Genomic DNA, 11,844 nt, shown 5'->3' with positions numbered 1-11,844 from the left:
AGGCATGATGCTCCAACCAACTGAGCCACACTGGCCAGGGTGCAATCAGAGAATCCTTGCTAGAGCTTTAAACCATGGCAGAGGGGACAAAAATAATGTAAAATATTTGCTGATTTACTGGGTGGAAAGAGCTAAAGTATGCTGTACATAAGAATGGGAAGATGGGGAGGAAGGAGTTACACCAGTAAAGTCTGAGAAGTAATACCCTGAGAAAAATATATTTAATATAAAATAGGTTGGTGAGCTAGTTTGGACTAATAGCCACAAAAAAGAAGTCACATAGCATCCTGTTAACCAATATAAAAATTATTTAGCCTAGAGCCTATTTGACTGCAGAAAAAATAAATAACCAAGACAGCAGAAATAATGATAGCATACAATGAGTAAGAGTAACAGATGTACAGCTTCCACTCCTGCACACTAAGATAAACCTAATGGCACACATTAAGGCTTTTTCCACCCACAAAGTGAATGAGCACCCCGTCAAACCAGACAAGGTGATTCCAGGGGGGAAGCAGATTACTGGAAGATAAAAATTAACTGCTTACCTAATCAAGAACCACTCAGTTACTCATGATTGCTTGTAATTTTTGCTCTATAAAACCTTTTTGTCTGTAAGCCAGTGAGGAGTTTGAGCTTTTGAGAACAAACATTCCCCATTTCTTGGATGATACCATTTATAACATAGCCCATCTTTCTCTACTGTGAAGCCTTGTGTCAGCTCTCATTGTAGATTATTTTAGAAATATATAGGACTCCTGGCTAAGATGGAGGCATAGGTAGTTACATTTTCCTTCCTCACACAACCAAAAGAAGGACAAACACCAATTAAAAAAAAAAACTGAACTGCCAGAACTGTATAGAAGTTCAACATCGAAGGAGTGAAAGAAGAAACACTCGTCCAGACAGGTATGAGGGGCAGAGATGGGAATCTGAGGTGGAGGTGTGAGGCAAGGAGGTGGCTGGCAGGCAGACCACATGGGCGAGGTGGCCACTGAGGCTGCCAGACCAGGTGGCCCCATATTCATGTGTGGATACGCTGGGATGAACAACTGGGAAGCAAGATAGACCACATAACCCAGGGTTCCAGTGTAGGACTCGAAAGTCTCAAAATCATCTGGCTTAAAAATCTGTGGGGGTTGCAGGGCAGTGGGAGAAACTCCCAGTCTCACAGGAAAGACCATTGGAGGGGTCCACAGGATCCTAGAACATACACAAGTCTACCCACTTGGAAATCAGCACCTGAAAGGGCACAAACTCCTTGTGGGAAGTAAGGGAAGTGACTGAAAGTGAAATGAGAGCTTGGAAAATGGCATTGTTCCCTCTCTGACCCCTCCCCCACAGACAGCACCACAATGCAGTGAAGTGGGTTGCCCCACCCTGGAGAATACCTATGGCTCTGCCCCTTACAATGTAACAGGTGTGCTGATAAAAAAAATATGGCCCAAGTTAAATAACAGGTCAAAATTCCAGAAAAAGAACTAAGCAATGAAGAGAGAGCCAACCAATCAGATACAAAGTTCAAAACATTAGTAATCAAGATGCTAACAGAAATGATTGAGTACAGTCCCAAAATAAAGGAAGAAATGAAGGCTATACAAAGTGAAATGAAGAAAAATATACAGGGAACCAACAGAGAAGGTAAGGAAACCAGAACTCAAATCAACAATTTGGAACAGAAGGAAGAAATAAACATTCAACCAGAACAGAATGAAGAAACAAGAATTCAGAAAACTAAGGAACAGCTTAGGAACCTCAAGGACAACTCTAAATATTCCAACATCTGAATCATAAGAGCACCAGAAGGAGAAGTAAAACAGTAAGAAATCGAAAACTCTTTTGAAAAAATAATGGAGAACTTCCCTAATCTGGCTAAGGAAATAGACTTTCAGCAGTCCAGAAAGCTCAGAGTCCCAAAGAAGTTAGATCCAAGGAAGCACACAAGGCTCATTGTCCTTACATTACCCAAGATCAGAGATAAGGAGAGAATCTTAAAAGCAGCAAGAGGAAAGGAGACAGTTACCTACAAAGGAGTTCCCATCAGACTATTAACTGATTTCTCAAAAGAAAACTTGCAGACACCAAAGGGCTGGAAAGAAGTATTCAAGGAGTTCATCATCAACAAGCCCTTATTAAATGAAATGTTAAAAGGACTTATCTTAGAAAAAAAGATAAAAATATGAACAGTGAAAGGACAGCAAACTCAGTTATTAAGAACCACACCTAAAACAAAAACAAACTAAGGGAACAACTAGAACAGGAACAGAACCACAGAAATGGAGATCACATGGAGGGTTACCAACAGGGTAATGGGAGGAGGAGAAGGTGGGAGAAGGTACAGAGAATAAGTAGCATAGATGGTGGGGAGAAAATAGACAGGGGGGGGCAATAGTGGTGTGGGAAATGTAGAAGCTAGAACTTATGACACATGGACATGAACTAAAGGGGGCAAATGTGGGTGGGAGGGATGTGCAGGGTGGAGAAGAATGAAGGGGGAAATGGAACAACTGTAATGTCATAATCAATAAAATATATTTTAAAAAACAAAACAAAGCAAAAAAGAAGTATTCCAAGTCATGAAAAGCAAGGACCTACAACCTAAATCATTCTATCCAGCAAAGATATCACTTAGAATGGGGACGACAGAGAAAGTGTTTCCCAGATAAACTCAAGGTAAAGGAGTTCTTTTATTTTTTAAATATATTTTATTGATTATGCCATTACAGTTGTCCTATCCCCCTTCATTCCCCTCCACCCTGCACACCCCTCCCCCACCATTCCCCCCATTGCTATTTATTTTCTGTACCTTCTCCCCCCTTCTCCTTCTCCCACTCCCCTGTTGCCAACCCTCCATGTGATCTTCATTTCTATGGTTCTGCTCCTGATCTAGCTGTCCTCCTAGTTTGTTTTTGGTTTTGGTGTGGTTCTTAATAACTGTGAGTTTGCTGTCCTTTCACTGTTCATCTTTTTTATCTTTTTTTTCTTAGGTAAGTCCCTTTAACATTTCATATAAGGGCATGGTGATGATGAACTCCTTGAATTTGATCTTATGTGAGAAGCACTTTATCTGTCCCTCCATTCTAAATGAAAGTTTTGCTGGATAGAGCAATCTTGGTTGTAGTTCTTTGGATTTCATGACTTGGAATACTTCTTTCCAGCCCCTTCCTGCCTTTAAGGTCTCTTTTGAGAAATCAGCTGACAGTCTGATGGGAACTCCTTTGTAGGTGACTGTCCTCTTATCTCTTGCTGCTTCTAGGATTCTCGCCTTCATTTTAATCTTGGCTAATGTAATGATGATGTGCCTTGGTGTGTTCCTCCTTGGGTCCAACTTCTTTGGTACTCTCTGAGCTTCCTGGATTTCCTGGAAGTCTATTGCCTTTGCCAGATTGGGGAAGTTCTCCTTTATTATTTGTTTAAATAAGTTTTCCACTGGTGGCTGTGCCTTTCCCCCTTCTGGTACCCCTATAATTCGGATGTTGGAGCGTTTCAAGATGTCCTGGAGGTTCCTAAGACTCTCCTCATTTTTTTGAATTCTTCTTTCTTCACATTTTTCTGTTTGATCATTTTTTTCTTCCTTCTGGTCCACTCCCTTGATTTGAGTCCCAGTTTCCTTTCCATCATTATTGGTTTCCTGTGCATTTCCCTTCATTTCAATTAGTTTAGCCTTCATTTGTTCATCTAATTTGGGACTAAAATCAACCAGTTCTGTGAGCATCCTGATCACCAGTGTTTTGAACTGTGCATCTGATAGGTTGACTATCTCTTGGTCACTTAGAATTATTGGCTTTGGGGCTTTGAGCTGTTCTTGAGCCATAATGTTTTGGTCTGGTTGAGCCTGTTATGTATGAGGGGCATAGCCTTAGGAGTTCACCAGGGCGGGGCAACCCAGGTCGCTGGGTTGTGACACTGTATGTGGGGGGGGGGGTGTCAGAGAGGGGTAATAGTGGTCCCCTCTGCTGCTTCCTGCAAGCTGCTGGGGCCCGCACTGTCTGTCTCACTGCTCGCTTCCTCACCTGGTTTATCTGCACACACAAATGTGTGACTGCAGTCAGCCTGTCTCCTCAGGTCCTCACTGGGTCTGCCTGTTGCTACCCCGTGCCTGGGATCTGCCAACCACCGCCTGCGTGCCTGGGTCAGTCTGGCCAATTTTTCCTGCACAACCCTGCTCCACCAGCTGCTGGCTCCACCCCTCTTACTGGTCTGGCTGAATGGTTCGTTGTTGTCGGACTTCTGTACAGTTCAATTTTATGTGTTTTGGTTGCATTTTTGTTACTAAGACTTTGTTGTCTTTAAACTTGGTTGTGCAAGGAGGTACAGTGTTTTCACCTATGCCTCCATCTTGGCCGGAAGTGAGGTAAAGGAGTTCATCATCACCAAGCCCTTATTGTATGAAATGTTAAAGAAACTTACCTAAGAAAATGAAGATCAAAACTATAAACAGTAAAATAACAACAAATCCACAATGATCAACAACTGGACCAAAAAATACAAAAACAAAAACAAATTAGCAAATAACAAAAATAGGAACAGAATCACAGAAATGGAGATCACATGGAGGGTTATCAGCAGGGAGGGGGAGAGGGAAGATTGGGGGGAAAATACAAGGACTAAGAAGCATAATTGGTAGGCAGAAAAGACAAGGGGAGGTTAAGGATAGTATAGGAAATGGAGAAGCTAAAGAACTTATATGTATAACCCATGGACATGAACTAAGAGGGGAGAATACTGGAAGGAAGAGGGGTGAAGGGTGGAGGGGGATAAAGGGGAGAAAACAATGGGGCAATTATAATAGCATAATCTATAAAATATACGTAAAGAAGTATATAGAAAATACTAAGTGAGATACAATGGAAAAAGGGGATCCTTTACAGATGCTTTAAGACTACAAGATTTAGAACATGGGGATGTAAAGTACAGCATAGAAAATATAGTCAAGGAGGGAGAGGCAAGATGGCCACGGAGTAGGACTGAGCAGATTCCACTTCCTTGTACACAAGGGAGAGAAACCTGTGAGCGGAGGAGAAGCCAGCAGTTGCCCAGCATATATGAAAATAAGGGACCAGAAATCTCCACGGTCAGGGAGGAACCAGACGGTAGGGAGACAGCAGCGGTACAGTAGAGTCTCGGGGATGGAGCAAAGAGAGGAACAGCAGTGAAGCCAGGGGGTGCACAGTCCGGGGACCAATGCTCGGCGCACGGCGCCCCTTGATGAGCGCCCAGTGTTCTGGACCAGTGACCTGTGCAACTCCCTATTTTGGATTTGTCTGGAGGCTTCGGCCTCCCAAAACAAAGTCAGGAGCTGAAGAGATTTTGACTGGTGCATGGTTGGGGGGCCAGCGCTGGCAAGCAGTGTATCTGGGCAATTGCCGGGCACACTTGCACCAGTCCCCTGAGCTGTTCCCTCCCTAGGATTTTTTCGGCCGGGGCCTGCCAAGGGACCCAAATAAACACAGGAGCAGAAGGGATTTCAGCTGGCGCACAGGTCAGGGATCCAGTGACTGGTGCGCAGTGTGTCTGGGCGATTGCCGGGCACACTTGGGCCAATGTTCAGCGCCCGGGACAGTCCTCCGGCGCTGCTCCCTCCCTAGGATTTTACGGCCAGGCTTGCCAGGGGACCCAAACAAAGACAGGAGCAGAAGGGATTTCAGCCAGCACACAGTTCAGGGGATCAGTACACAACCTGCAGCGCACCTTAACGTGCGAGCACACAGCATTTCGCTGGCACCCAGCCCTCAGATTGGCTCCCAGCTTTCAGTTCATCTCCCTCGGACTATCTGGAAGCCACGGGCCTGCCAAGGGGTCCTGGGGAAAGAGCTGAGGTCCTCAACTCCCTCCCTTTCTGGCCAAGCAAGGTTGGGTGCCAGGAGAGACTTGTTTGCTAGAGTTTACAGAGAGGATGCTGAGGACTCTGTGCTTGCCAGTCCCGGAGATCAGGTACAGTGTGGGGTTCTGAATCCAATAGACACAACTGCCTGGTCGGCACCACACCCAACCTGGCAGCAAACCCGAGGTTGGGCAGAGGGCCTGGAACTTCCCCACAGAACAGGGGCAGGTCTGTGCTCTGTGCTCGATGCACTGGGGACCAGGCAACTTGGCCGACGCAAGCACCTGTGAGCACGCTACAACCCAACCCACAGCAGTAACCACTGGGAAAAGAGTGTTCAGAGGAAGTCCTAGTTCCCCATTGTAGGAAACTCGAGAGAGGCGCCAACAGTCTGGCTCCTGAGAGAGGGCTGACAGAAAAATCACAACAATCCACCCTCAGCCAACTGCAGCCAGAAAAACTGGTTTGGCCAGTTTGAAACCAACAAGTAACATTTCCTTTTTTGTTTGTTTGTTTGTTTGTTTCTCTCTTTTCTTTTTAAATTTTATTTTACTTTATTTTATTTTTATTCTTTTTTTAACTTTTCTTTCTTTTTCCTTTCCTTTTCTTTATCTTTTTGCTTTTGTAAAGTAATCTGTTCTTTTCAATTTTATTACTGTTTTATCTTTCAATACTTTTGTCTTCTTTTCTTGGATTTTCTGTTTTACTCCTTCTTCCTTTCTTTCCAAACTTATTGCTCTTTCCTCCATTCCCCTACCTTCCTTTTACCTTCCTTTTATTTCTTTTCTTTCTTTTACCCACAAGAGACACAAACAACTTGAAAATATGAAAAGGCCAGAGCTGGACCCATAGAAGAGGCCTCCCAACAGTAGAGTCAGAGAGACAAATTGCACTTTCCTGCAGGAAAGAAGCCACAGATTGCTGCATATTGGAGTAGGTGGAACCAGAGAACGACAGGATAACCAAAAGAGACTGCACCACTGAATTTCACAGGCATTCCACCACAAAAGTTCACACCATAAACCCAGGGAGTCAAAACAGATCAATCGAAGAAGCTGAGGCTAACAAGAAGAGTCTCACAAACAATGGGAAGACAAAGAAACAATCCCCAAATGAAAGGAAAGGAGAAACCCTCAGAAAGAATGTTAGATGAAATAGAGGCAAGTCAACTATCAGATATTGAATTCAAAGCACTGGTTATCAGGAAGTTCAAAGAGCTCACAATCAGCTACCAGAAACTACAGGGGAGCTACAACAATCTCACCACAAACTATATCAACATGAAAAAGGAAATGGAAACTATTAGCAAGGGACAAGAGGAAATGAAGAATACAATTTCTGAATCGAAAAACACAGTAGAAAGCGTTAAAAATAGAGTTAATGAGACAGAAGACCAGATTAGTGAGTTGGAGGACAAAGTAGAAAGCATCTCACAGAAAGAACAGGAAAGGGAAAAGAGGCTCAGAAAGAATGAAAAGGGATTAAGAGAAATACAAGACAATATGAAACGTAATAATATCCGAAGACTAGAAATACCAGAAGGGAAAGAAGAACAAGGGATAGAAAACATATTTGAAAGACTAATGAGAGAAAACTTCCCTAATTTGATAAGAGAAAAAGTCACACAAATCCAGGAATCACACAGAGTCCCAATCAAGAGGAACCCAAGGAGGCTCACTTCAAGACACATCATGATTAAAATGGCAAAATTCCAAGACAAAGAGAGAATCTTAAAGGCAGCAAGGGAGAAAAAAGAAGTAACATACAAGGGAGCCCCAATAAAGTTAGCTACTGACTTCTCAATGGAAACACTCCAAGCAAGAAGAGAATGGCAAGAAATATTCCAAGTAATGAGAACCAGACTCCTACAACCAAGGCTACTTTACCCAGCAAGGCTCTCAGTCAAGATAGAAGGTCAAATACAGAGCTTCCAAGACAAAAGAAGTCTAAAAGAATATGCTGCCACCAAACCAGCCCTACAAGAAATACTAAAAGGACTGCTTTAAGGAAAGGAAGGAAAAGAGAGAGGCAGAGAGGAATACAGGTACAAAAATGGCAATGAATAAGTACCTATCAATAATAACCTTAAACGTAATTGGATTAAATGCTCCAATTGAAAGACACAGAATAGCTACATGGGTAAGAAAGCATGGCCCACACATATGCTGCCTACAAGAGACCCACCTCAGGATAAAAGACCATCAGAGACTAAAAGTGAAAGGGTGGAAACAAGTTATCCAAGCAAATGAACAAGAAAAAAAAGCTGGGGTAGCAATTCTCATATCTGACAAAATAGACTTCAAAAAAAGGGCCATAAAGAGAGACCCAGAAGGTCACTTCATTATACTCAAGGGAAGGATCCACCAAGAAGACATTAACATCGTAAATATATATGCACCCAACATAGGAGCACCCAAATATATAAAGAAGATCTTAGAGGAATTCAAGAAAGATATAGACAGCAACACAATTACAGTACGGGATTTTAACACCCCACTATCAAAAATGGACAGATCTTCCAAACAAAATATCAACAAAGATACTGGGGCATTAAACAACACCCTTGATGAGATGGACTTAACTTATATATACAGAGCCCTTCATCCCACAGAAGCTAAATACACATTCTTTTCAAATGCACATGGAACATTCTCAAAGATAGACCCCATGATAGGACACAAAACGAACCTCAACAAATTCAAGGGACTGAAATTGGAAACCAACCCCAAAGGAAAAAACCCAAAACACCCAAAATCATGGAGACTGAATGGTATGCTATTAAACAATGAATGGGTCAAGAATGAAATTAGGAAAGAAATCAAAACCTTTCTGGAAACAAATGAAAATGATCTCACAACAACCCAAAACTTATGGGACACAGAGAAGGCAGTCCTGAGAGGGAAGTTGATAGCAATACAGGCCTACCTAAAGAAGATAGAAACATTTCAAACAAACAACCTTACCCTACACCTGCAAGAACTTGAGGAACAACAACAAAAACAGCCCAGAGCCAGTACAAGGATGGAAATAACCAAGATCAGAGCAGAACTAAATGACATAGAGACTAAAAGCACAATTCTAAGGATCAATGAATCCAGGAGTTGGTTCTTTGAAAAGATAAACAAAATAGACAAGCCTTTAAGTAGGCTCATCAAGAAGAGAGAGGACTCAAATAAACACAATCAGAAATGAAAGAGGAGAGTTTACAACTGATACCACAGAAATAGAAGGGATTGTAAGAAATTACTATGAAGAACTGTATACCAAGAAATTTGAAAACCTAGGGGAAATGGACACATTTCTAGAAAAATATAATCTCCCAAAACTCAATGAAAAAGAAACAGAAAATCTGAACACACCAATAACAGCAAAAGAAATTGAAGCAGTAATGAGAAAACTCCTATCACACAAAAGCCCTGGAACAGATGGTTTCACAGGAGAATTCCAGAAAGCATTTAAGGAAGAGCTAACCCCTATTCTCCACAGACTATTCCAAAAAACCAGAAGACTGGAAAATTCCCAAATTCTTTTGATGAAGCCAGCATCATCATAATTCCAAAACCAGATAGATACAACAAAGAAAGAGAACTTCAGGCCAATATCGCTGATGAACATAAACGCTAAAATCCTCAACAAAATATTGGCAAATTGCATCCAACAATATATCAAAAAGATTATACACCATGACCAAGTGGGATTCATCCCAGGGATGCAAGCATGGTTCAATATTCGCAAATCAGTAAATGTAATATATCACATAAACAAAAGCAAAGACAAAAACCACATGATCATATCAATAGATGCGGAAAAAGCTTTGGTAAGGTACAACACCCATTTATGATAAAAACACTCAGCAAAGTGGGAATAGAGAGAGTATTCCTCAATATAATAAAGGCCATATATGACAGACCTACAACCAATATCATACTCAACGGGCAAAAATTAAAAGCTTTTCCACTAAGATCAGGAACAAGACAAGGATGTCCACTTTCACCACTTCTATTCAATATAGTTTTGGAGGTTCTGGCCACAGCGATTAGGCAAGAAAAGGAAATAAAAGGCATCCAAATAGGAAAGGAGGAAACAAAACTGTCACTGTTTGCAGATGACATGAGAGTGTACATGGAAAATCCTATAGACTCTACCCAGAAACTGCTCAAACTAATTAATGAATTTGGCCAAACCACAGGATACAAAGTCAATATCCAGAAATCAAAGGCATTTTTGTATACTAACAGTGAATCAGCAGAAGCAGAAATGAAGAAAAAAATCCCATTCAATATAGCAAAAAGAAAAATAAAATATCTGGGAATAAACCTAACCAAGGAGGTAAAAGACCTGTATGCAGAAAACTACACAGCACTGTAGAAAGAAATCAGGGAAGGCACAAACAAATGGAAACACATATCTTGTTCATGGATTGGAAGAATTAACATCATCAAAATGTACACACTCCCAAAGCAATATACAGATTCAATGCAATACATATTAAAGTACTAATGGCATATTTCACAGACATAGAACAAACACTTCAAAAATTTATATGGAACCATAAACGAGCCCAAATAGCAGCTGCACTTTTGAGAAAGAAGAACAAAGTAGGAGGGATCACAATACCTGATATCAAACTGTATTACAAGGCCACTGTAATCAAAACAGCCTGGTACTGGCATAAAAACAGGCACATAGACCAATGCAACAGAACAGAGAGCCCAGAAATCAACCCAACTCTCTACAGTCAATTAATATTCGACAAAGGGGGCAGTAACATAAAATGGAGTAAAGATAGCCTCTTCAACAAATGGTGTTGGGAGAACTGGACAGCTATGTGCAAAAAAATGAAACTTGAGCACCAACTTACACCATACACCAAAATAAATTCAAGGTGGATAAAAGACTTAAGTATAAGCCTTGACACCATTAAAGTCCTAGAGGAAAACTTTGGCAAGAAAATCTCAGATATTTCATGCACCAACATTTTTACCGATATGTCCCCCAGAGCAAGGAATATAAAGGAAAGAATAAACAAATGGGATCTCATCAAAATAAAAAGCTACTGCAGGGCTAAAGAAAACAGTATTAAATTAAAAAGACAACCAACTGTATGGGAAAACATATTTGCCAATGATACCTCAGACAAAGGTTTAATCTCCAAAATATACAAAGAACTTACATGACTCCACTCTAAGAAGACATCTAACCCAATTAAAAAATGGGCAAAGGACTTGAACAGACACCTCTCCAAGGAGGACATACAGAATATCCAGAGACACATGAAGAGATGCTCAATATCGTTAGCTATCAGAGAGATGCAAATTAAAACCACAATGAGATACCACTTTACACAGGTCAGGATGGCTATCATAAACAAAGCAACAAACAACAAATGTTGGAGAGGGTGTGGGGAAAAGGGGTCCTTAGTTCACTGTTGGTGGGACTGCAGACTGGTACAATCATTATGGAAAACAGTATGGAATTTTCTCAGAAAAATAAAAATCGACCTGCCTTTTGACCCAATGATTCCACTGCTGGGATTATATCCTAAGAATCCTAAAACATCAATTTCAAAGAACCTATGCACCACAATGTTCATAGCAGCACAATTTACAATAGCCAAGAGTTGGAAGCAACCAAGGTGCCCATCAGTAAGTGAATGGATCAAAAAATTGTGGTACATATACACAATGGAATTCTATACAGCAGAGAGAAAGAAGGAGCTATTACCCTTTGCAATAACATGGATGGAACTGGAAAGCATTATGCTGAGTGAAATAGGCCAGGGGTTGAAAGACTAATACCATATGATCTCACCTTTAACAGGAAGCTAAACAACAAAACAAACAAGCAAGCAGAATAAAAACAAAGACACTGAAATAGAGAACAAGGGGACAGTGACCAGAGGGGAGAGGGGAGGGAATTTAAGGGGGGAAAAAGGGGAGGGATTTGGAGGAACAAATATGAAGGACACAGGGACGAGAACTAAGGGGGGTGGAAATGGGAGGGAGGTGGGGAGCACAGGG

Source organism: Artibeus jamaicensis, unplaced genomic scaffold (genome assembly GCF_021234435.1).
Source record: "Artibeus jamaicensis isolate MK-2021 breed Jamaican fruit bat unplaced genomic scaffold, CSHL_Jam_final contig_469, whole genome shotgun sequence".
Lineage (NCBI taxonomy): Eukaryota > Metazoa > Chordata > Mammalia > Chiroptera > Phyllostomidae > Artibeus > Artibeus jamaicensis.
Note: the sequence above shows the minus strand (reverse complement) of the source record.